At 44.8% G+C, this 25,701-nt stretch overlaps 1 protein-coding gene across 1 annotated transcript in view; it reads right to left on the bottom strand.

The window, feature by feature from the left end:
- TP63 (tumor protein p63) overlaps positions 1–25,701 on the bottom strand; it is a 100,221-nt gene that overhangs the window by 19,604 nt on the left and 54,916 nt on the right. The window lies entirely within an intron of this gene.

Raw genomic sequence — 25,701 nt, forward strand, 5'->3', positions numbered from 1 at the left:
GCTATTCTTTTCACAGCATCCTGTAATCCTGGAAGCACTCAAAACCACAGACATAAAAGTGCTTCATCCTCTTTTCTAAGAAGCCCTCCTACTCTTGCAGAGGGATTAAATAAAAACATCAACCTTGGAACTGAACAGTACTTGAAAACAAGACCTTGATCAATTTGGGACTTACACCAAATATGACATTTCAGCCATCTCTTAAAATCATCTCCTACATCTATTGAACATCTCTGTAGCAATCCCAGTCTCTCTCTCTCTCCAGTCTTCCCTCCTGTATAAGGTTGTTCCAAAACACAGCAGGTTTTTCAGAACCCTATTCCAGAGGCATTCAGTTTTCTCCTGGTATTCAGACATTTACGACTGCAGAGCTCTCCCTGTAACAACCTAACCCACAGGAATTGCTGGCATTTCCCCATCTCCTGTGTCCTCAGTTCTTGCAGATAAAGAAAAGTGAAAGCCCCAGGGTGTTTGTTTCCTCACAGGAAAAGGTCTCTAGCAGCCATGGGCCAATAGAGCCCTGTACCCAGCTGTTCAAACACAGCAGTGACAGGTTCATACTGGTCAGGAGCACCCTGTGGCCATGGACCTCACTGGGATGGGGAGAGCCAGCACGTGCAAGGGTGGGTGGCAGATGATGCAGCAGGAAAAGGATTAGCTAGTGATAGTCAGGGATTATTTGCATTTCAGAGTGTACACACTGCTAACATAGGAAAAACCAAACTTGCAAGAGACACTGAGTAGGAGAGAGGAATTAAACATAAACGAAGCCAGTCCCCTCCCTCCTCACTCAACACCATCCTGCCATGTGGCAGAGAAGATGCTACAGGTATTTAAGATACAAAAAAAAGATTTCTTTAAAATGTAAAGGCCAAATTGTGCAATGTGTTTTATGTGCCTGCAGGCTAAAGATTAAACCCACAAAGGATTTACCCAGCCCGCGGAAACAGGGAACATGCCAAACAATTACAAAAAAAAAGTTGCGAAACGCATCTAGATGGCGATTTGTATCATACATCTTTTAAGCCTGAAATTCCTTATTGTTTTTTAATTAAAAAGTAATTCCTTTATGAAGGTTAAGAATGAGATCACCATGTTGTCTTTCCATCTCAAGAGGTAGAAAAAGAATCACTTTTATTTAAAAAGGAAGAAAACCTGTAAAGTGTTATTTCCTTCAACACATCAGCTTGCTTATAGCACTGTGAAGGTTTCAAGGATAGAAAGCCTCAAAAATCTCAAAATGCCAACTAATCACCTGGATGCCTTGACATCACTGAAGCATAGAGAATTGGGCACCCAAAGGTGATGGGCTGAAATGCAGGCATAAATATTGAAGAGCAGTGATGCACAGAAGGCATGGCATACGTGTCCAGTGTCTGCAGGCATGCAGAGAATTGAACAAATGGAAGGAGATACACACCCTCAGCCGCTGATCAGGACTCGTGGTGCTGACTGTAATTTTATGTATCTTCAAAGACAGAAAGCTGGGGTTACAAGAAAGGGGAAAACCAATAATCATTGCTTTCAGAAGGACTGACATGTACCCAAAACCAGCATGAATATTGAGGATTGTGATCAAACAGCACAGTCCCTCAGTGAGCAGAGAAAGGGATTTGCTTTTCATCCACCCTTTGGCAACCCAACTGTTGGACCCCTTGGGCTACAACCAGCAAGGAAGGCATTAGACTACACTCTAAATTCACAGAAAGCAAACAGCCAAGAGCTAATGGGTTATGATGAACAAGCCTATCCAACAAAGAAACACAGGGCAGACTCAAGAGCTGCAGGTACTGGCCAACAACTTGAACTTGGCATGTCAGGAAAGGAGGGTAACCAGGAGCCCACCTCTGCCACAGTCAGGATGTGGGAAGATTTAGCGACAGTGCCCAGCAGAGTCAAAAGAGGCAACAGGGGCTGAGCTGCCTTTTTGTCACCTGACTGCAAGAGGAGTTCAAGCCTCACAGGCATTGCACAGGCTTGGGGACATGGCACAGTGCCATGATTTCACATCTACCCCAGGCACAGCCGCCTGTGAGTGTGTAATCACTGAAGGGACAGTCATTTAACACCGGTGTAAATCTGTCCATGGGGTACCTGCTGTCAGACAGAGACGGGCTTGAGTTTCCCACCCCGCCAACTTTGCTGCAACCAGGAGTAACCTGATGCACAGCCATTTACTGGCACAAATAGATGCCAACAACTAGGTCATAGTGACTTCGTCCTGGATCAGTGATAATCGCTATATCCACAGAGCAAGACAGGATATTGTATATAGATTTCAAAGCAAAGGCACTTCAGAAAGAAAACCCGAGGCAGAAGCTGTTTGTGCACTCACTGCCTGAAAGCCAGGATCACCCTCTTGGCACAGGTGCTGCTCCTCAGTGGTCCCACACCACCCCCACCCTGCAGAGGTGACAGTTCCCCCGCTCACCAATTTGCTGTGAAATGACACTTGCTGTAATGAGGGGTAAGATTGTGAGCAATTTCCAGAAATCCAAAGCATGACTATGAATCAACATACTTGAGCAGGAAAACTAAACTAATTAGAAGTACCAATATAAAAAATGAGTTTGACCAAACAAATCTATCAGTTAACAAGATGACAACAACCACTATCCAGCAGCAGGAACAAAGGTTGTGCCAACAGCCTCAGGAGTGCAACACCACTGCCACCAGAGTACAGACCTGAAAGCCATTTAAAACAAAAGAGCTGAGCCTGGAAATGTGTTATCTACTCAAGAGAGAGGAAAGAGCTTTGGCTTCGACTTTTCTTTGGAATTCCACTGCTGCCTGTCAGGAATTCAGCTTTTTGCTCAATAATACATTTTAAAATGAAAGATACAAACATAGCAGTGCCTGCAGCTCTGCTCTCCCCACCTGCCTGTGCAGACATACTGTATTACCCACTCCAGGCACCCTGGCTGGTAATTCAGTATCACAATACACACGCCAGCTACCATCAGGCAACACCTGTCTGATTTCTCAGTAAGCCCCTTCTAACTGAAGGTGTGTCAACAAAGAGTTGAAAGGCAAAAACAAAACACTTCTTGACTCTCAAATGGAGAATGTTTGCTAGAAAGGACCGTAGTCTCCTGAAAGAAAGTGCTCAATGCAATACAAGCCACAATGGCTTTTTACAGAGTACTCAATTCCTCTGCAGAACTCTGATGCAGTGAAATCCCCTGAACACTACTTTCAAAATCTACCTCTAATATCTATTTTACCATCTGATCCAGCAGAGGGATTATGGTTCCTAAATCTTTAAAAGGAATAGGGTTCAGTCAGCTCTACAAATGCTGATGGATGTCAGCTTGAAGGTGATCCCAGAGGTTGGCTTAAGGCATTACAGCTCCCTGAGCCCCTCCTGCTCAGATCAACAGGTCTTTCAAATCTTTTGCAAGCTTCTTTCAAGCAGTCATGTTTTAGTTCAAATCAGTTAACTAGATTCATTTTACTTGATGCTTTCAAAGCTGTCAATCAGCTATGCTTTCTGCCCTACCAAGCTAACTCCCTAAAAAGAGGGGGGGGAAAAGAACAGGTTAGAAAAGTGGGAATGGAATAGCTACCTGCACCAAAGTATTCGCAGGTGAAAACAAGGAGAGTCACAAAGAAATGGAAAATAATTTGAACATGTTTTAATTATTTAGGAGAACAACAGGCAGTGGGAAGAAAGGAAGCTACCAACTAAGAACAAAAAGTAAAATTTACACGACTACCTTAAGTATTTTGGTATGCTTTACCATGATTTAACTTTTTATTTACAAAAACTGCTGGAGATATGTCGGGGCACATCAGAAACACATATGTGCACATGCACACACACTCTTAGGAACCAACTCGTACCCCGAGGACACTCAGTGAAGAGGAGTTGTACCAGGAGTGCTGCACACATGGGCATCTCCTTCCAGATTTAACTTTCAGCTCAGCAAAACCTTAGCCACATGGCTTGTGAGCTGACTTGTTGCAGTTCTGTTTGAAATCATCTGTCCCACCAGGCTCCAGAGAAAAGTGGGCAGCTTGCTGCTGGTGGGCATAGCTGACATTCAAACCATGGATGGGCATGGCCAATGGGTCCAGTGACACAGATCCACCAAGTGGGGCAACAACCCCCAGCCACACAACCCTGGGCACCAGGGAGACAGGCATGCCTGTGAACATCCCTACTGTGTGATGCCTCGGAGCACGGGAGCAGGAGGGGATGCTGATGCAGCCCCACAAGTGCTTTGCAGGCATTTACCAAATATCTCCAACCCGGGGCAAAGGAAAAACCATGTCACACTCTTTTCACTCTTGAAGAAGGGCAGTGAATCGCCCAAGGGCGTTCGCCTTCGCAAGGACTTAAACTTCATTTTCCCCTGGGGCTCTTCTGCCCCCTCCCCGTCCCCACCGCCTCGCCAGGCGCGCACGAACGGTGCTGATGAGTTATTAAAATCCTTCCTCCGAGCGCTTTTCCCCGGGAGCCGCAGCCAAAGGCCGCCTGTTGCCACCTGTCAGTCGCGGGGATTAATTACCTGCGCCGGGCGGGGAGCGGCACATTCCTGCTGGCCTCGCCCGCCGGGATGTTGACATCAGGCAGGTGGGCCCCGCATCCCCCCGAGCCGCGGCTGCGGGGCCCGGCGGGACGCGGGGCTGGAGCGCGGGGTGCCCGCGGCGGGCGGCAGCTGCTGCACCGTGCAGCCTTAGCGAGAAAATAAATACACGGGTGCGTGCGTGTGTGTGTGTGTGTGTGTGCTGACCTGCTTAGGTAAACGGGGAACGGGAGGGGTGGCACGGAGGAGAGCGCAGAAACGTAGCCTGCGGACAGGGATTTAACTGAACTGCGCCGGGTCCCGCCGCGGAGCCGCTCCCCGGCCGCGGGTACCGCGGGGCGCTCCCCGGGGCTCCGGCGCTGTGCCGCGCAGGAAAACGACAGGGAAACCAGCATCTCTGCCCCCGCGGCAGAGGCACAGCCACCTCTCTCTCGCCTTGGCACACCGGCAGCTCCGCGCTCCCCATCCCTGCCCTGGGAGCAGCACTCCCACCGCCTGCAAGCACAGCCCAACACATGCCGAAAAGGCGGCATGCACACCTGGGCGTGGTAGAGAAGACCCCCTGAAATTCCCCAAAATACCGAGCATCTGCTAGATTCTCGCATCTTTAGGATAATAAAGGTAATTCCTTCATATGACGATATTCAGCATCTCGCTTGAGGCCTGCCCCAGGGGTTTTAATTCAAAACTACCCCCCATCAGGATGTATCACCTCTACCTAACACTGTCAGCAAAGCCACGATAATAACAGAAGTAATACTGATAATTTCCCATACTGCTTTTGCACTATGAAACTATTGTAACTGTGAAAACTTTACATATGTGGGCTTTTACATTTCAGTTTCATATCTACAGACTTACTTCATCAACAAACAAAAACCTCTTGAGGTTCAGCTTGGAAGCCATCTTAAAAACAAACAACAACAAAAAATAATCAACTGGAAAGTATCCTGTATCAAGGGAAAAAACCTCAAATGGAAAACGTCGGACGCAAGCTTTACACATTTTTTTGATAGGAAGTGATGGGTGTAAAGGAAGGCTTTATTCTTTGGTTTTGTGAGTTCTCTTCCTTTGCTAGTCTATTATTTAAATATTTTTGAAAGTCATTTATTTAAAAACCAAAATCACGAGACTCCTGCAGTAAAATGGCCTTAGCTTGTGCAGCCAGCTCACACACTACTTGTATATTTTGTCCAGTTTCTAAACCAAAAGTTTAGCAGTAACAAACAAGCTTCAGATGCTATAAATGTCTAGTAATTTACATTTCCAACAGATTGCTTTGCAGCAGAAGTTCTGTGAGGTAGAAGTATGAAATGAGAGCAAATCTGGTGAAAGGCAAGCTGATCTGCTGCTGAACATCTTCCTCAGTATCTACATCTGCCAGCAATTTCTCCACTATGAATGCACAACAAATAAGCAACCTAGTTGCCTACCACAGAAAATACAACATTAAGGAACATACACTATTAGAGATTCACTCTAATTCTACCCAAATTCACCTACACTCACCTATATTGACCTATGTGTTAAACTCCAGCAGAATAGTGAGGGGTGATCAGCGTTAGTCTAAATAATTACTTAAAACTGGATCTGGAAAACATCCACTTCAATTATTAAGCATTAATTAGTAAGCCAACAAAATTCAACAGCAAAATTTTTAATCCTTACAGTGATTGCCAAAGCAGCTTTGTGGATAACTCCATTGCAGTTCTTCCCTCCTTCTACAGGCCTACTCTCAAAGACACGTGGCTACTTCACATCCTCCTAGCAAGAGGGTAACCCACTGCTAACAAAGCACTACACTGGAGTTACAAATATTTGCATCTCTATAAAATACACACACCTGCTTGCAGGTAATGCAAGTGAGTGGACAGTACACATAGGACCAAATGTTTGCCTACATGAAACTAAGCTGATTGTAGGACCTCAAGCTTCAGAGCAGCTGAACACAGCAACAGTGACACAACCAGCAATAGTCCCTCCAGGCAATTCTGCTCATTACACCAGAATGAACACTCCAGTGCTGCAGGCAAAAACCTCCAGGACTTGATTTAGTAAAAAAATCTTCAGCATTACACTTAACTTTTGGTAGCACTGTTAAGCAGTGCCTGCTCAAGTCAGTGTGCCTCTGTGTAAGGGAATTTGTGAGCTCAAACCTGAATTTAAGATCTGATTCAGCCTGTATTTTATTAAAAAACTGATTTCTGTTATAAAGGACTCCAGAAATGAACTGAAAATAACATATTCGGGCCCCCAACAACAAACCCACCCCACCACATACTGCTCCTGACTCACGTGCCTTGGCCTCTGATACTGAGCACCAGAACCTGTTCTGCTCATGGACTACTTTAAGTAAAGTCCAGGTTGGCTATTTCAAACCTCCTCCTAGCTTGCTGTGGGGGATTCAACTTTCTTACAGACACCTCTCCCAGGCTCAGTCAAAGAGGAAGGCTGCTGTGTGTTTCCTATTAGCCTCCCAGATCTCATTTGTTTCAAGTTTGCATGTTGCAGCATGCTCCATCCTACCAGCCAAACTCCAAAAACTCTCATCAGCTAGAGGAAACATCATCTGGAGTAACCAGATACCAATTTTTAGTGCATCTCCCTGTCACTTTTGTCCCCTGCTGAAAGTCAAAGGGTGATGAACTCAACCATGAGGGAAGAAGCACAGCAATACAATTATGACAAAGTAAACAGCAAAGCAAAAATCCCAAAGCTCTCCAAAATGAGTCTGCTCCCACCAATTCTAACCTGGTTTCAAAAGCATGAGTCAGCAGAAGAAGTCCCAGACAAACAGGTCAGATCTGGCAGCCCCATAGAGAGCAGATAGAGGCTTTGGGTCCTCTGCAATTTGTGACACAGCCACAGATTCAGGTAGCTCTACACCAGCTAAAGATCAGGGGAAGAAGCAGAGTACAAGCAAAAGCCCAATATAAGATGTTAGTACAAAATTCCTTTTAGTTCCTTCATCTGCAACTAAGGGGATTTCATTAATAACTCAGAGGAAAGTGAATGAGTCACTGGTACAGTATCTGTTACACCAAGCTGGACAAGACAACTCATTAAAAAAACAACAACAAAGTTGGTCTGGCAATATAGTCTTTTCAATCAGCAACATCCTAAGCCTGCACACTAGTGTCAGAGGCAGTCCCAGAATATCAGGCACTCTGCCACACACTGCACCAGCCATCAACACCCTGGAAAGCAGGACACTTTACTAGATGGTGACAGATTTCCACCCAAATTCTGGCTCATGCCAAAGGACCAGCCTACTTGTAAAATACCACAGGGTCAGCACGTTGTGAGGGTAAAAGTATTTACATCAAATACTGGCCCATCTTCCTAGCTGGGGCACGGACAGGGTCACAGGAGATGTGAACCAGTTTTTGCATATTCATTCTGATATAGGAAAGAAAGTTCAAGTAATTCCAAGCTAAAAACAGGTTTAATGTCTTATGACCTCTCATACTAAACACCTTTGCCCAGATACATTTTCTATCCCATTTGTTCTTTCTTGACTTAGGTTTCAGATTCAGTGTACTTTATAAAAAGGGCAAATAATCCCTGAAGAACTTCACATACAAATAATCTGTATTTTTTTCCTACAGTATGTATTCCTGTATTGCCTTCCTACAGTGCTATGGCTGTTTTGCTGTGACCAGGTGCAGGACTGCTCCCTGACTGTTTCTGGAGTGGGGAACTGGCCAATGCACCCCATGGAGCAGGACTGGTAGCTAACTGGGAGGCCATGGGGTGACCAACCAAGTCAGTAAATGAGTGCTCTTCTGGATGTGCCCTCTCAACAAAGAGCAGATTGCTCAGATGGACAAAGGTGATCCCCTTTCTCCTACTCACTTTGCTTCCCCTCCCATTTATTCCACCTGAGGGAAGGTGTTGATACCTCTCCACTTCATCCTTCTAATAGACTATTAATCACACCCATGGGAGGCGATGGAAGGGAAGACAGAAAGTATTAAATCTGACAGGCTCTCAAAGTGGCAATGCCAGTGAAATGCATCATTAAGGTGAGTAATTTTCCTGTTTACTTCATAGGCTCTGAGCCCCCCCCCCCGCTCCTTCCTCCCTGCCTAGATGTGGGCAGGACCCATCAAGGCAAAGCTTTGGAAGCAAGCAGCAGCGTCCCCAATTTCTACATAAATGCTGCAGGCCAAAGAGCAAAGGCAAGTTCCAACTGAGTCCTTGACAGTAATCAAGCACTGCGGCGCCTCTGGTCTTGTCTTGTGCATACCTTGCAAGTAGCATCATGTCTTCCCAGGGAGATTTCACTGGCACAGCACGCAAGCGCCTTGTTCCTTGGCTTCTATCTCAGAAAAAGAAAGTCCTGAAAACACACACACGCCCCTGCTTTTCTGCTCCAAGGGAGACCATTTCCCTCTAAATCGTCAGTGTACTGTTAGAAGCCCTTTCAGAACAAATGTATGAATTCGCCAGAAATCTCTTTTGTTCCTGTGCAGAAAGGATAGTGCCAGATCCTTGCCAAAATGGCATTGAGTCTTCTCTGTTAACGTCCAGGAAACTATCCTGAGTCAGATCTTATTACATTTTAAACTAAGTGCAAGTACCAGCAAGTCTCTTCCATGATAACAGCCAGGGCCTGTCCCATTTCCTGATCACGTTACGCTCAACTTCCAGAATTACATCTATGCAAATATTGTTCTCCTGCTTGTCGAGCATTTCATTGATAATTAAACTGAAAAGCCAGCAAAGCTTTTCTGGCCAGGATGGTGAGCAAGGCAACAAACTCACACAGAGACACCAAGCAGGAACAAATGTTCTTCCTATGTATGAAGACCAGCAGACAAGGGCCCTCTCCTCATAGACAATAGAGAATCCAGACCAAACCAAACCATTTCTGCAAACATCCCTCTGTTTTCTGGAATTACTGACCCAACAAGGCCACACTCTATATCTGAGTCACAGTGAAAACATAAGGATTAGGAAAGACAAAAATTACACCTAACTGAGCAAGTCATAGTTTTACTGAGAACATAAAGATGCAGTAACTCAGATCTTAGTTAGGTCAACAAAGCATGACAGCAGCTCCAGAATATTTAGGATGAATGGTGACTAAGTCAAACAGTTAAACCTTTTATTCATACAATTAAGCTTTAGGGATGAATGGCAAGAAAGTCAACTATTACTAGCATTTACGGAGTTCTGGGATCTGTATTTTACCCAGATCCTCCTCCTTCTCAGCCTTCTTCCATCCTCAATGACCTAGCTAAGCACAGTCCTTGAGTCAACTCATGTGGTTTCTCCTGAGCCTACTTTCAAAGTCAAGACATGATTCAGCAAGGTGTTTAAGCAGATGCCTACCTTTAAGGTTGGGAGCAGCCTTGCTGACTCCAACAGAACCCAAGAGATTTCACTGGAATATTCACGTGCTAGAGGTTATGCACTCACTCCAGTGCCTTACTGAACTGAGACCTTGATTTTCCTACGTACCGTGGGAAACAATTCATCAAGTTCCATGCTGAGGAACACAGCAGAGCTGCTGCAGCAGCCATCAGGACATTCCCTGCTCAAAAACACAGCACCTCACCTCCAGCCAGACAGTGAGGTCCGTGCTGTGGCATCAGCTCTGCTAGGAAGATCAACAAGCCCATACCAGGTTTGGGGCATTCCTTCATTTTGCCTCACACTCCCTGGAGCTGCACAACTGCACCAAAGGGAAGAAAGCTGTTCCACAGGGCAGCACTTAGAAAGGAAGGAGGACTTGCAATGAGTTCAGAAAATGTTATCAGCAGTCCTTCATGCCCCTCAGAGAAAGAACTAATCTTCAGTTTTACATCTCCTGCCCCCAAAGAGTAGAATGTAAAACCACATCCCAGTGGATATGCAACTCAAAGGGAATTGTGCAGTAACATGCCACAGAAGAAGTGGAAGGCTTGAACACAGCAAAGCTCAGATCTCTGATTTTTAGGCTGCTTTGAAATTTCAGCAAGAAAGCACAAATGTATAAAACAAGCTTGCATGGACCTGGATGCACTTCACAGACAGCTCTACAAAAGTCTGCTAGGTAAACTCCAAAGGAATGACTACTCAAATACACCATGACATAGTAACAGATCTATAAATTATTGGAAACAGATTACATCAAGTCTCTCAATACCTAGCAATTGATTTATTTCACTTGGTAGAAAAGATAATAATGCCATCTGCATGATCTAACTGGAAATTTAACAGGAATTAATGTGGATTTTAGATGCAAATCCTTGCAACCACAACCTGAAGATAGCTTTCCAAGGAAAACACCAAACAGCCCTTTGTCCCTGCAGACCTCACTACTCTGCACTGCTTCATTTGCAAACTCCAAGCTCTGAAGACCCCAAGCAACAGATGCTTTGTGAGAAGACCTAGCCCATTCAAAGCAAGACTGCTTTCCCAACCAAAAAGCAGTCTTTGTTACTGGATAACAATGAGAACAGGAATAGTTCCCTGGGAAACATAATTTTAAAGTCAGATTTCCCAACTAACCACACCCAATTAGTAAGTAATGCCATGTTTTTGAGTGATTATGGAATCCCAGCAGATTTTGTACCAGTTTTGATTTTGTGATTTTTCTATATTGCCACAATAATGACGAAAAAAGGAAATGAAACCCTCTCATGGTCTTATATGGGTGGCAAGTATGAAAAGGCAAGCCCCTTCCTCACTAAAAAGGAGTAAAACAAAATGGAACAAAACAAGACAGGGTTGCAACATCAGAAGTTATTCACTCACACTGTCTGGCACTCCCATTTTCCTTACAGCTCATATGTGGCGCATCAGAGAAAGGTGCAAAGTCTCCACGGGCAGAACAGGCTGCTGCCCTGCACCATGCTGTGCAGATGAATTCCTGCCCAAGCAGAAAGCAAGCTTTGTTCTGAGATAGCTACCATGAATCTCATAACCCTTCACCACTGCAAGTGCTAGCAAGGGTAACACTTAAAAGCATCCCTTTAGCAGCTCTGGACGCAATGCTGTCCAAATGAAAAGGCAGGAAAAGGGCTGCAAGTGTAGCCCACTGAAGCCCACTGAAGACAATCAAATGGAACCAAAGAAGTCAAGGACTTGGAACCTGCACAAGTTCACTGGCTCTCCAGAATTTTACCAGCCACTCTGTAGAGGAAGACAACATTAAACAATCAACTCTTTCTGTCCACCAGCTTCTCAACTGAACAACAGAAAAAAATTCACAGGGGAGTAAACATTTAGCTCTCCAGCTGCAGACAGCAAAGCAGCAGGTTGCAGAAAGACCCAAAATAGGATCAGAGATACTACAAAACACACAACAAGCATGTGGCCATGCTACTTCTAGGACAGACAACAGTTCACTATTGTGCATTGCAAGGCTCCTTTGCACAAAGCACTGGGCTAGAAGAAAAAAACCCCAACTTTACAAAATGTAGAGGCAACATATTCAAATGCTCCAGAGGGAGCTGTGTGGGAAGAAGGAAGCTGGTTAGGGAGGAGAAGCCCTAGCCACAGCACACCATCTACCTGACCCTGAAGGACACCAAGGAATAGAGAGACCCAGATAGACTGTAACTGTTGCCATGTATTTCTTATTTAAATGCAATTTGTTTAATCTCAAGTTGGATTCAACCATCAAAGGCTCTCTCCTGTAGCACACTGACAGTTCGCTCTAAATCTCTGCACCTTTAATCCTTTAATTAGCCAAGAAAAATGTGATCTCAACTCTTCTACCAACCTAAGCTAATTTTCTGCATGAAGCTTCCAACTCCTGTAGGTTACAGGTTTTAGCTGCTCTTGTAGCCAAGGGGAAAAATACTAAACAAAACATACACCTCCAACACCCCATTCCCACACAGGCTGATGGGTGCTTCTCCAAGGAGCAAGCTCCTTGGAAATTCCGACAAGAGGAACCCATTTTCCCATTGCAATAGTGGGCTGGAAGGCATAATTACATCATCCAATTCAGATAAGGAGCCAACAGAGGTTTCTGGGAACAAGGCAATGTTTGCACATGGCAGGGATAAAACTGGTGTGCTAAGGCAATGCTTGGCTAAGAGAGTGCCATTAGTGGCTTCAGCCATCTTTCTCAGTGATTTTGGAATGGGAGCTCTTAAGCAAGCAAACAGAACCCCAGACAGTCAGTCACTTTGGAAAATCCCTCCAAAAGGTGATTTCTGCTGTTTCTCAAAAGCAACCCAGCTCTGAAGGAAGAAATAAAGACTGCATAAGCCACCAGAGCATCAGGACAGAGACCATTTGGGCAGCTTGCAATAAATACCAGGGACTTCATGCAGCCCCAGCAAGAGCAAACTCAAGGAAGGACAAGAGGGCTACCTAAATTCCTCTTGTCTGAAGCCCTAAATACACTGCAGTGAGGTATAATGTGCACCTGAACACAACCCTGACTGCCTCTCCAGGTCAGGATGAGTCTTGCAAGGCAAGGCAAAAGCAAACAGTGCTCCTGCTCAAGGCATGGCCCTGGTGCAGCTACAGGGACTGCTGGCTGGTCATATGCTGACCCCATGTGTGACATGCAGGAGAAGTTCAGGCACAGCAAGACATCCTGCACAGCCCCTAAACCATCCTACTGGCTCTGGCACACTGCAGCTGGAATGACCCTGCCCATTGCTGCAGCCCCACACAGACATGGCACATCTTTCTAGGCACAGCCTGCATGTCCACGCAGCACTGCAGGAGCCCAGGGGCCTCCCATGTGTGCTTATCTGCCAACTGGGGACAAGCTGTAGGAGGCCAGGTAACACATATGGACAGCAGCACCAAGAGTCATCAGGGATTTGAAAAGGGCATGAAGACTTGGGAGAAAGAATAACCTCCCTCTGAAGAGCCAGTGCAAAGTGGAAGAGCCCTGACGACATCAAAGGCAGAGAACAGGCATATGTGCATCTTGCTGCTCTTTAATGTGCTTCTGTGTTGAGGTCTTGACAAAGATGACCAGGGCTGCCCCACTTACACAAGCACTTTCGGTGAAGTCACAGCAGGATTTAGTTTGACAAAAGGGGAGGAAAAACCTCAACAGTCTGCTGGTTTTAAGCACTAGCAAAATACTACTCAGGTTGTACTACAACCCCATCTCTATCTATAACAGACCCTTTGAAATGCATGCCCCTGTCCTCTGAATGGATTTTAGGCACTGTGTTCACACTGTCCACCTGAATCAGCCGAAATCAGTTCTCTCATCTCCACAGCAAGGAATTCAGCCTATTAGACAAGCAAAAAGATCTAACAATTGCTACATTCCACTGACAACAAATCCCAGTCACACACACTCCGCACCTTCAACACCCACATGAGCTACACGTGCAAACCAGAAATACAGCTGCAAGTACATCTCTGGGGTTGTCTTACAAAAAAAAACCCCAAAAGAATGCAGAGCTCAACATGATGATGAGAACCATCAGTGCAATGATAAGAGAACCTCAGCATGAGAGCCTCTATTGCCAGCCTCACCACTCCAGCCACTCCTGAGTCATGTAACAGTTCTCTGCTGCCACAGGCCTCCAGAGGCATTTCAAATGCACAATTAAAGGCAGGCAAATGAGCTCAGCAAGCTGCCCTTGCAAGATGTTCATGCTACATTCAGTTCTGACAGGACACAGAGGATGGGAGTAGCTGGCAAGGAGCTTTGGACTGGGAAGTTGCATTCCAGGGTCCAGGCGGGCAGCCTGGTAACTGAATCTCTGCACCGTCTTTGATCCAAGTATTACAGAACATCCTTCCACCAACAGTCCTCAGGGCGAGTAGGTGAGTACAGAAAAGTAGCAAACAGTTAGCAGCGGATTTGCTCCAGGTCACAAAGCAAGCCCATCTCACAGCACCAAGATGAGTAGAGATTTTTCTCTTTTAAGAAAGAAAATGAAAAAAAAAAAAAATAAAGAAACTGTTCCATGCTCTGAAAGCAGCTAATCAGATTATTAAAGTGCTTTAAAAGTTTAATGAAGAAATCAAGGCTATTAAGCAAACATTCAGCTTGATGTCTCTTTTCCTTCTTACCCACCCTTCCTCAATGCATTCAAAACCTCTTTTTGCTATGGTATAACATGTTTGAACAGGTACTGAGATACAAACAAGTCTTGGCCCCATCTCATACAGAATGGATTGGTTGCAGATGTTCTCCTGCAAGCTACATCTTGCCTCCTGCAAGAGCATTCATCTCCAAAACACATCATTTCACCTAGTTTGCCTGAAGCCAAAACGCAAAGGTTATTTAATTTTTAATATTTTTTTTAACTCCAACATACCTACAGCTGTGCAAGCAAAACCCCATCTGGTTTTTCAAGGCACAAAGAGGCAAGCGACTAAGTTTAGATAAAAGTAACAAAGTTGGGGCAGTCATCTTTCTGCTCACCTCTGCAGGAGCCAACAGCAGTGTCAAGGGTGCAATAAAGCAAAAAACCTGCTATATTTCAGAGAAGCCTGACATATTTCACTATCTTCCTAGGACAAGTCAGACATGAGCTCATACAGTGGCAGGTGAGTCAGTGACGAGTCAGACGAGCTCCTCAATTAAGCTTTAGGGGCAGATGATCCCTCGAAGGTGTAATCAGATTGGTATGGCCAGTGGAAAAAAGGGGGGGAAAAAAACAAAAGGAAAAACATTTAAAAAGGCTGAGTGAACTGCTACACCCTTGCTGAGCCATGCTGGAAAGGCTCAGGGCAGCTTGCTGGCCCTGAGACCCCAGCAGGCAGGAATACCTGGCCATCCTGCACCACCCCCTGGCAGCCAGCACCAGCTCTGCTCCTCCAGGGAGCAGAGAAATGCTGACTTCCCCAGCAAGCAGGTCACACTGGGGTCACACTGTGGACACAGTGCCATCTCAAGGGTCCAGTGTAAGGGGCACCCCAGGAGCTCCCTGCTCAGAGGCAAGGGTTGCCAACAGCTCTGATCTGCGTGGTGGAGAGAGAGGAGGTCACAAGGCAGTCATTCCTAATCACTAACAGAATCAATCTTGGCCAGGTGATTTATCAATATTTAACATGCTGCCCAAACCATCTTAAGAGAAAGGCTCCCATGAATTCTGTGTTTAGGAAACTTCTCTGAAATAAACTGCAAAACATGCATCAGAATATCAGTGCACTGAAACAAAATACAGCCATTAAACAGACTGAGATCAGCAGGGTGACTAACAGCATCAGAGCATTTTTGTTCCTTGACACCAGACAAGCAGCATGGAAATGGTTTTCTTCCAGCACGTGTCCCAGCAAATTCATCCTGGAACTCGTCTCGCCTATGCAGCTGCTCTTCCTGTGCTGCAGCGCTCCCTCTGAATGCCAGCAGCATCAGCACAACCCAGCTCTCCCCATCTTTATCTTGCACAGATCAGTCTGCTGAAAAACAAGCCCAGAAAGACAGACTCCAACCTCAAGAGACATGGCAAAGGAAATGGGCAAAAATGACTCATCAGAGAAGTCAGCACACAAAGGGAATGCCAAATAAAGGTCAAATTTATGAATTCCTTTTAGAAGCTGATTGCAAAGCAATCAGTCCACATGCTTTATCTTCATCAAACCTTACAGAACTAATGATAACACTTCTCAAGATTTTCCTAGGGCCTCACCACGTTCTTTGTGAGTGCCAATACCATAAGAGTTTTTACTAGGTTATCTAGAAGAGCACAGAGTCCTTTTTGTTGAAGTCCTGCTTGCTCGTATGCCCACTAGAACTCACCAAGTACGGGTCTAAAAAAATGACTAAGAGTGAGTTGTATGAGAGATTTGCAGGAAAAGAGATGGGAGACAAGGAACTCATTGCAAAACCAGCCACCACCCTGCTGATTAATGAAGAGGGATCATTCAGTGCTCAGACACTGGACAAACATCTCATGGGAAGACTCTCCCACCCGTGGCAGTGCTGATGCCCAAATGCAGACAGAGCGGATGCACTGCCTGCCCTGCTGCTGGCTCTGCAAGCACCCTTCAGGCTGGGCACCAAGCCCAGTGGCACCACTCACATCCCTTCCCCATGGGAATCCCTTCCAGCCCTGCCTTGTAAGGGGGTGTCCAAGGAGCTCTGGGTGAAGGTCAGATAGTAAACCTGGGCTCATTTTCTCCCACTGTAAGGTGAGGAGGGAGGCAGCTCCTAACCACAGCTCACACAGTTGAGCTAATGAGCCCAGACAAGTGGCAGGGTAAGGCTCAGGGAGTCTGTTAAGGCTCAGGACCACAGCTAACACAGCACTGGTACAGCCCTGTGCTCTGCCTACAGAACAGGAACAGGCTTTCCCTCTCGCCACAGCCCCGAACCGCCTGTGTGTCAGGAATTCTCACACCTGGCAGGCCCAGTGCTGGTAAAACTCAGTATCTCAAGCAGGGGAAGCAATAACCCAAGTGGTTTTAGCCTGAAGACACTAAAAGTCAGTCTGTAGAAAGACTCTGATGTCCTATAAACAAAGCAAAATAAGAAACCTGAAAGCTAAAGCTAGTGATGGGGCACACACAGCAAGCAGCAGTATCCAGTTGCCCCCCTTGGGCATCTCACATCGGGGGTCTAAGTGTTTTACAGCATGGGATCACAGCTCCATATTTGAGGGTGGGTATGCAGAAAGGGGGAGGAGGGGGAGCAGAGGCAATGACTTGCACAACGTTACCCAGATCACATCTAAATCACAGGGCAGGAGCAGCTGGGAGGCTGGGCTGGGAGCCAACAGCCAGGCAGTGCTGCTCCTGAGCTGGGCATCTCCTCTCCCAGGAGAGCGTGGTGCACCCCAGGGCACAAAACATGCAGGGGAGGAGAGCCCCGGGGCCGCGTGGCCATCATGGGGAAAACAACAGGGCCATAAAATGTAGACCCAAGTCCTGTCTCATTTGTTTAGGGAAGCCAGGTCAGCCTTCAGGTGCTGTTTTCCTGTTTCCTCTAGCACATTTTTCACCTTTCCACAAAGCTGAATTTAGATGGACTTCAGCAGCTAACACGTATCAGCAGAACATAAAACACTGCTTCCTATCAGACATGTAATACTTTGGTCTGTTAAGAAAACTCTCACAGAATACATTTAAAAATAAATAAATAAATAAATAAAAATGAGGCAGAAGTACCACTCTCCTGCAGCTCCACTGAGTTTTGTTCCAATGTTTAAGTGTTATCTCGAACAACTGGAAATTGTAACATTTGACTCAGGTCTATTTGCAAGAGGATCTACGCTCTTACTTGGGTAGCCATCCTGCTGTGTTTACAATAACAAATCTGACACACCTGCACATAGCAAAACCTCATGAAAAGACTTCCATTGCATAATAAAGTTCATGCTCTTTCTATATAGAAGCCATTCCTACTCAGGACACTTAAAACAAAGTAGGAATTTCTTCACAGTATATGGCTTGCCAAGCGCTGCAGCTAAACCCTCAGCACACAGAGCATCACCAATGCAACACAGAGAATTATTCTCACTTCAGCACACCTCCAAACTGCTGTGTGCTCTGTACAGAGTCGGCAGGGACACAATATCTATGACAAATGCAGTATTTCAGCTGACCTAAAGAAAGGAATGATCATCTCCAAGGGCGGTCTTTGTCTACACAGCAAGCAATATCACTTGCACCAGCCTTCCTGAAAAAATTTACCCAAAAGCAACTTATTCAACAGCCACTCAAATAGTTTTTGCACAATTTGTTTTTTTGGTAGGGTTGAGATACCTTCTAACAGTGCTCAGTTAGTAGTTTAAGTTACAGAGATCAATGGCGTGGGGGAAACTGGTGACCTATTAGGAAACCCTCCTTGCCCTGGAGCTGCTGCCTCCCTTCTGGGCCAGCAGCCGTGACCTTTGGGAAGGTAAGGAGGCAACTGTGCTGATGCCTCTCGCAGCTCTGCCAGGCTGCTCTGCATGCCCAGCACTTGAGAAATCCAGGAGAGCTCAGCAGCTTTTACACGCCAGCCCAGAGGCAGTCCCAGTGTTGAACGCTACGAAAATTAAAAAAAAAAAAAAACAATCAAAACACAAACAACAAAAGCAACAACCCCCCCCAAAAAAAAAAAAAAAAACCCAATCAAACAAAAACAAAACACCAAAAAAACAAAGCATAAAAAAAAAAAAAAATTTTACTCCGAAAGCTGCTGGTGTGGAAACTTTGGCATTTCTGGCGCCTTGGTTTCCCTTCTCTAAAATGGCGACTCCACTCCTGATTTGCCTACCAAGCAAAGGTGTTTGCTGATTAGGGAAGTAATGTTTGTGCAGCACTTTGAAGATTTAAAGTACTACATTAATCCTACATGTTGTTCTTAGTACAAGCCAATTTTTAACTAAGAGGAGGAAAAAAAAAAAGAAAAGCTGATTTAAATAGTGACCCTCCCCTACTTCAAGATGTTCACTCATCTCCCAACATCAGCTATTCTTATCTGTAGATGTTTTTTTAACCCTTCCTTCTCACAGTTCTCAGAAACCACAGGTCTCATTCAGCTTTTATTTGAGAAATGGCTTCTTTCCAGGCTGTGGCTGTTTCTTGTAAAGTTAATTCCTTTGGTAATACTGCTGGAGGCACATTGGTATGTTTGGTGTGTGTATGTACACATATATATTTTCCCCCTTTTCACACGGTGTTGTTTTTATATATGTGTAGTGAAAGATACCTAATCCAGGATTATGATTCTCTTTATTCCTTTCTCATGAAAGTAGGTGGGGCCTTTTTTGTGCAAGTTGCACTGATGAAAATTATGTTTAATTATGCTTTTTCCTCTCCACATAGACAAAAAAAAAAGTCTCCTTAAAAACCAAAAAAAGTTTCTTGCACCTAATTTTTCCCCTGAGTTTTCCTTCAAAAATAGCTAAAACCTTAAAACAAATTTAATGAAGAAGAAAAAAATTATGATGCCAGTAAAACTATAAATTGCTTGTACAAAACAGCAGAGGGATCTTCTGCCCCAGTGGGGGACACAACCCCTCCCCATCCTATGCTCTAATGTCTCTTGATTTTTCACTTGCAGATCCCAGGAGTAGTGTAGTAGTAGGGAGCCCTAACTCATCTCCAGTTACAGTGGGAGGGAACCAGTCACAAACATTGCAACCAAGAAGCTAAATCCTAGTGGGGAGAGGAGGTCACTCACACCAGCTGATGCTTCCTCCCAGCATCCTGGGTGCCCACACTGACTGTGCTGTTTGAAGATCACACTCAAAGCAGGAAACCCAAATTTTCAGTTCCCAGTGCTGACAAATACCAGTTCATACAGTAAGTAAATAACTTCCCTTCTCATCCTTCCTGGGCACCACTACACAGGGTACAGACTGTCCCTTACAGCACAGTCCTGCACCACAGTTCAGCTTTGTCACCATCACCATGGAGGGCACTGGTCTAACAGAGCATAGAGCAAAATTCCTGCTCACACACAGAGACCACACTGCCTTAATAGGATTTACAAACAATATGGGACATAAAAAAAACAGGAAAAAAAAAGCAAGATGGCTTACATCACAAGACATTTTCTAGAAACTGCTGCACGGGTCTCTACAACTGCTTGTAAGGAGTAACAGAAGATGGTAACTGGTAATAAAAACAAAATATACATGACAAAGATATTATGGGGAAAAAACACAATTACATTCTAATGGGAACCTAATGCACTGAGATCTCATTTTACTCAAGCATAAAAACCCAAACAGAAGCCAGCAGTCCCCTCCTGACTGGTTCTCACAGGTGAACTGGTTCTTCCCAGCTTTGTGAGTTTGAAAACACCTCCCTGCCGTGAGAAAGGCACCTCCTTCAAAGACAATAAGCCTGGCTCCTCTCTTTCCAGGCAGATGACCTAGGAGAAATTACTTATGCCTGAACAGCCTTGGTGTTAGGCCCTGTAATGCCACACAGAGGGAAACACCTCAGAAGCTCCTCAAGCAAGAAACACAAACGCCACCTCACCCTGCATGAGAGCGACAGTGGCAGCTGCCACCCGAGCTGTGCCAGGAGCCCAGCATGCTGCAAGCAGCTCTTGAGGCAGGCACGGCTGCCAAGGGCTTAAGGAAGGCAAATCTGAGCCACTTTTCACCTGAGACTAATGGCCAAGTACTCACAGCACTGCATCAGCCTGCAGCACCTGCATCCCAAACTGCAACACCATCCTCTCCTCCACTGCCTTTGCCTTCCAGGTCGCTTCTCACCCTTTGGATTGCACCACCTTTTCCCTTCCTCTCTGCCTTAACAAGTGGGGGCTATCACCAGTAAATTAAACTCTGCTGGGGAGCCTGCTGGGCTGCAGACATTTACTCCAGAGCAGCCCATGGTGCCCCATTTGTCTGCTCGAGGAGGGCTCAAACCCCCTGTACAAATGAGCCTCTCACTAGGACCCTTCTCAGCTGCCCTGGGCAAACAGGCAAAGCCTACACCCCTGCTGACTAGGAGCCTCTGAGGAGAAGAAAACCCAAAATCCTGCAACAAGGCCACATTCAATCCCTCTCTCCTGACAGCTTTAAATACAATGTTAGAGGGTGAAACCAGAAAGCTCAAATGACACTGACCAACACCACCAGGGAAGCACAAAGCCAAGATTCCACAGGAACACTCAGCACGGCTTTCACTGTATGCACCGAGAGTCACCAGCCTTTAAAAACAGTTTTCACTTAAGAGACTGAGAAACAGCAGTCAGGACATACTGGACATGACTAGAGTTACTGAAATGATGCACTATTTGAACAGATTATTTAAGAGAACACTGAACACACAATTAGGAACTGCTGAGTCAAGGCAATGTACACATCTAATTGCCATGTCACTGCTTCACTGTGTTTATGCACAGTCCTCTAATTCATTTTATAGAGACTGGCAAAAAATGCCCCGAATTTTCTATGTGGATCAGAACACAGAATGTAATTTAAAATAAAAATGGAATGAGTCAATCTGAAACAGAAATACTGAGATAGCCCAGCCAAGGAATCTGTTCTCTCAACCACAAAAACCTGTTATTGCTTGTGTGGACTAATTTAAGTGCATTCTTTTCAGCTTCCTTAAAATGCAGCTTTTCCAAATTCACTAACCCCAGCCAGCACAATCCACTTAGTCGCTTTCATGCATGTCACACACACTATCCAGCTTTGCTAGCAAAGAGAGTCTGAAATCTGAGCACTTTCTGATGGCTGAAGGTACAGCCGAGTTTACTGAGAACAGGAAAACCAGTGAGCCTGCCTGGAACATGGATTGCAGCTTTGGAGTGCTCCATGTTTCATAACAAACCCTGAAAGGACCAACCCAGCTCAGCTCCAGCCTACTGCAGGGCATGAGAATAAACTGCTAAACTCAAGTATTGCCAACACCAGAATTATGCAAGTCTCACAGGGCTTGGTGTGTCTTTCTTCAGCAGAATCAAAAATTTGCAAATAAATTTCAGTTTTCATTTAAAAAAAACTTAAAGCAATTTCTGCCTTCTTGTGATTAACAAGAAAAGTTTTAAAATATTTAGCAGATGCACCCTAAAGGCTCAAAAACCTGGGAGAGAATAAGAAGAACCTGTTTGTCTTTTAGAAAAGAGTCTTATGACTTATAAGGTGGTATCTTGCTTTTGGGGATGGGCGGATGAGATTCATTTTTTGATAGCTTGCATTTGGCAGTAATGTTAACTTTTACTTACCTTGATATACAACTCTAATTTTTACTTTCCTACTGCAATCATGCTTTCCCCTATTTAACAGGTTCTGCTAGTGGCAGGTGATTGCCAAATATTTTTTAGGGGGAAAAGGGAGTGCAGCTGTTTATTTATTTGAGCTCCAGGTGGCAAAGGCCAGCATGCAGCTTCCACAAGGAAAAAAAATCTGAGGTGGCACACTTTGGAAATGCCTTGTTTTCTTCTGCTGCAGAAAAGGGAGAAGATACTGTGATGCATGAGCATAAGGGAATTCTCCCACACTAAATGAGACACTATTCTGCTTTAGTTCTTACTTTACCCAATTGAGAGGGCTTCTCCTTCAACCTCAACAACCTACTCTGTTTCATCATTACAAACAGTAACTGCTTGTTCCTTTGCAGCATGGTTTTCAAGGAGGTTTTATTATATGAGGGTGCATGCGAGAAACTTTGTTCAATTTAGACTATAAAGGCTTTTGTTTTCAAACACTTCAATAGTTTCAATTGTTAAAGATTTTCCTTCTAAAAAGGCCGATTAACCTGCTTATAGCCTTACTCACGTTCTGAGGTCATTAATTAAAAAAATAATCAAGGATGCTTATAAAGTCCTCTGCAATCCAATCTCAATTTGTCATCATTAATTAGATCAACATTGCATACAAATGAGACCTAACCTGATTAGGCAGCATGTTTTACTGGAATTCCTACTTACAGTCATGAAAGACTTCAGAGAGAAAACTTGGGATATTTTCAAAGTGAGCTGCTCATATATATGGAATCACCCTGTCACCTAGCATCAGCTAGTGTTTCTCTTTGTAATTTTGGCCGTTTTTAATTCCTCTGCCCACAGCTCCCCTCCTCCCTTAATCAGGAGCCCATCTCAACCCTGAGCAGAGAAGCTGTCACACTCATCTCCCTCCCAGCCTATAATACACAAATACTGCTGATTTTGCAAATGGTGTCCACTGTGCTAGGACAATAAACCTCCCCCTCGGCAGAATTTGGAGGAGAAAAAACAATACCAAAAAGTTTTAAGAAAAAAACAATTCCAGGTCTGTTTTCAGAAATAGTGCAGCTAAGTCACCAGCAAGTACGCTCTCTACTTTCCCCCACCTCCAACAGAAGTAACCTTGGGATCTAAATGCACAAAGTAGTTTAGAAACCTGAAGCATTTTCACAGGTCTCCAATCACTCCAGGAAAGCAACTCTTGCTTTTTGGAGGAATAATCCATTCTTCCTCTTACCCAGCTCACTGCCTGCACTCCCATGACCTAATCTGACATGACTCAGCCCAGAGGATCAGAGGAGCTCTGGTGAAGCACACTGCTGGCCAGGACAGCAGATCCTCTGCCAGGCACCACCAACCCCTCCCCAGAAGGACAAGGTGGGTCAGACTGGCTCATCCCCTCCATAAAGGGGGAAAGTGCAACACAATGGATTTCCTTTCATAATATTGTTACCTGGGGAACTGTAAGAGGGAAAACAGGGAAAAAAAAATAGAAAACTAAACCAAACAAACTAAGAAACAAGGCTTTCAAGTTTTGGACTCTTAATAAGGGTGGGGCCATCAAGTAATTACACTTTTAATAGGTCACTGCAGTGGAAGAAACTCTTCCAGTTGGGTAAGTTCCTAATCCATCATTAAAAAAGACGACAGGCATTAATCAAAGTGTATGAAGTCACATGTGGGGGGAGCAACTCCAAGAACTTGCTCTTGCTGAAAGGATGGGGCAATCACTCCTGCTTTCATCAACATTTCATGCGTGTTTCCACACTTCTCAGGACAACAGTGGGAAGCAGAGCCTTCACGTCCTTCCCCACCCACCCCACTGATAAAGCTGTCGAACACAGATTACCAACTGCTCAAGAGCTCATGTGAAATGAGTTGGTGGATTAATTAGCAGAAGGGCAGAGCTCTGAAGATGGATAGATGCTCCACTTTGCAAGTTCTATTGATTGAAGGTCCCCAGCCAGCACCACAGGACTGTCATAATCCACTGGGAACGTACAGCACACTGCCAGCTCCTGGCACAAGCAGCTAAATGTGGGTCACTTGGCTCAGTGCAGGGACACCTGGACCACACTCCCTCCTCCCTAATCAGACAGTTGTTTAAGAGCCCATTCCTTTAGTAAAATACATGGATTTAGACCTGAACAGACTTGCAACATGCATGGGGAATATACACCTTCATCTCCCAGTCCACATCAGGGCAATGAAAAAGTAGGGAAGGCTGGATTAGCCTTTCCCCAGGATGCAGACATCTGATGACTGCAGTCCCCAAACAGTAATTTTACTTATTTTTCAAAATCAGCATTTAATCTGAGCTTTGACCACTACCTAGATCCACATTGAAATTCAGCCCTCACTTTTACCCCAAAAAGCCACTATCACTGAGGTGAAACATCTCATTTAAGCTTGCTAGTAGCTCTCTTGCCTTCATCTCTGCTGGAGCAGCCTACTAGATACGTTCAAACCTCATTTCAAAAGACTGCTTTTCGTAGTTGAAAGGACAGCATCAAACACTCTGGCTCCCTGCAGCTGCATTAGATAATTCTTTGTACCGTACGTATCAAAAGAGAACGTCTTTTCATATCTCCTTCAAAGGACCCTCTCCAGAACAGTTAGCAAAAATCGAAGCCAGCATTTTCTTGCCCTGAGAAATGCAAAGTAGAACTGACCAAGAGTTTCCTTACCTAAAGGGAATTGAAAATAAATATTATGTGTAATGTAATAGGAGAAACAAGGACATAAAAACAAGTGTGAAGTACAGCAGAGCAGCACTCCGCACGCTGATGAGTGAAAAATGCAATTTCAACCTCACTTAGAAATACTTCACCCTTTTATGCATAAACAAATGGAAATCTGGTTGTGACTGGACCTATCACATTTTTACCCCTCTTAACACAATTTTCTGAACAAAGTTATTAATGTCAGTTCTAGACAAATTTTACCAGAAAAGCCTTTTAAAATATAAGGGACATAGCCTTATAGTGATCTGTGGTTATATGGCATCTTTTTCCAGATGAGAGCACAAGGGCTCTGCTGCTTTGCTGGCAAGAGTAGCTAGGAGATTTTTTTTAGTTGCGTTTGCAGCTAGATTTTATCTGAGATCAAAGCAGTTCCTCAGATTAAAAAGAAAAATAAAAAACCCACACTATTTTAATGCTCTTAGCTTTTGCTAAAAAGTCTCTCCTTTTTTGCTTAAAAAAAAAAAAATTAAGTCCTTGCTTTTCTTCAGCTAGCATGGGGCAGGACATTATTCACTGCACCTACTCCAAGTGCCAGCAGGAGAGGAAGGTAAATATTGAACACCTCTAAGATAGCAATATTCTCCATTGTAAACATCTCTACTCTAGAGCCCTAAACCACACCAGCTGGACTTACAGCTCCAGCAGTGCTGTGTCCTGAGCTATGAAGTCTCTAGAGCTGGAACAATCAAGCCAGCACCACCAAGGATCGAGAGCTGGGCTTCAGGCTTCAAGCTTCTGCCTTTTTTTTTGTTAAGAAGTGTTCTGACAAAAAAGTGTTACATAAAAAACCCAAACAACCAAAAAAACCCTACACTAAAACAACCCCACCCCTTTGAACAAAACCCCAAACAACACACAGGGCTGACCCCCATACCAGCTGCAAGAG

The sequence above is a fragment of the Lonchura striata genome, chromosome 10 (genome assembly GCF_046129695.1).
Source record: "Lonchura striata isolate bLonStr1 chromosome 10, bLonStr1.mat, whole genome shotgun sequence".
Taxonomy (NCBI): Eukaryota; Metazoa; Chordata; class Aves; order Passeriformes; family Estrildidae; genus Lonchura; species Lonchura striata.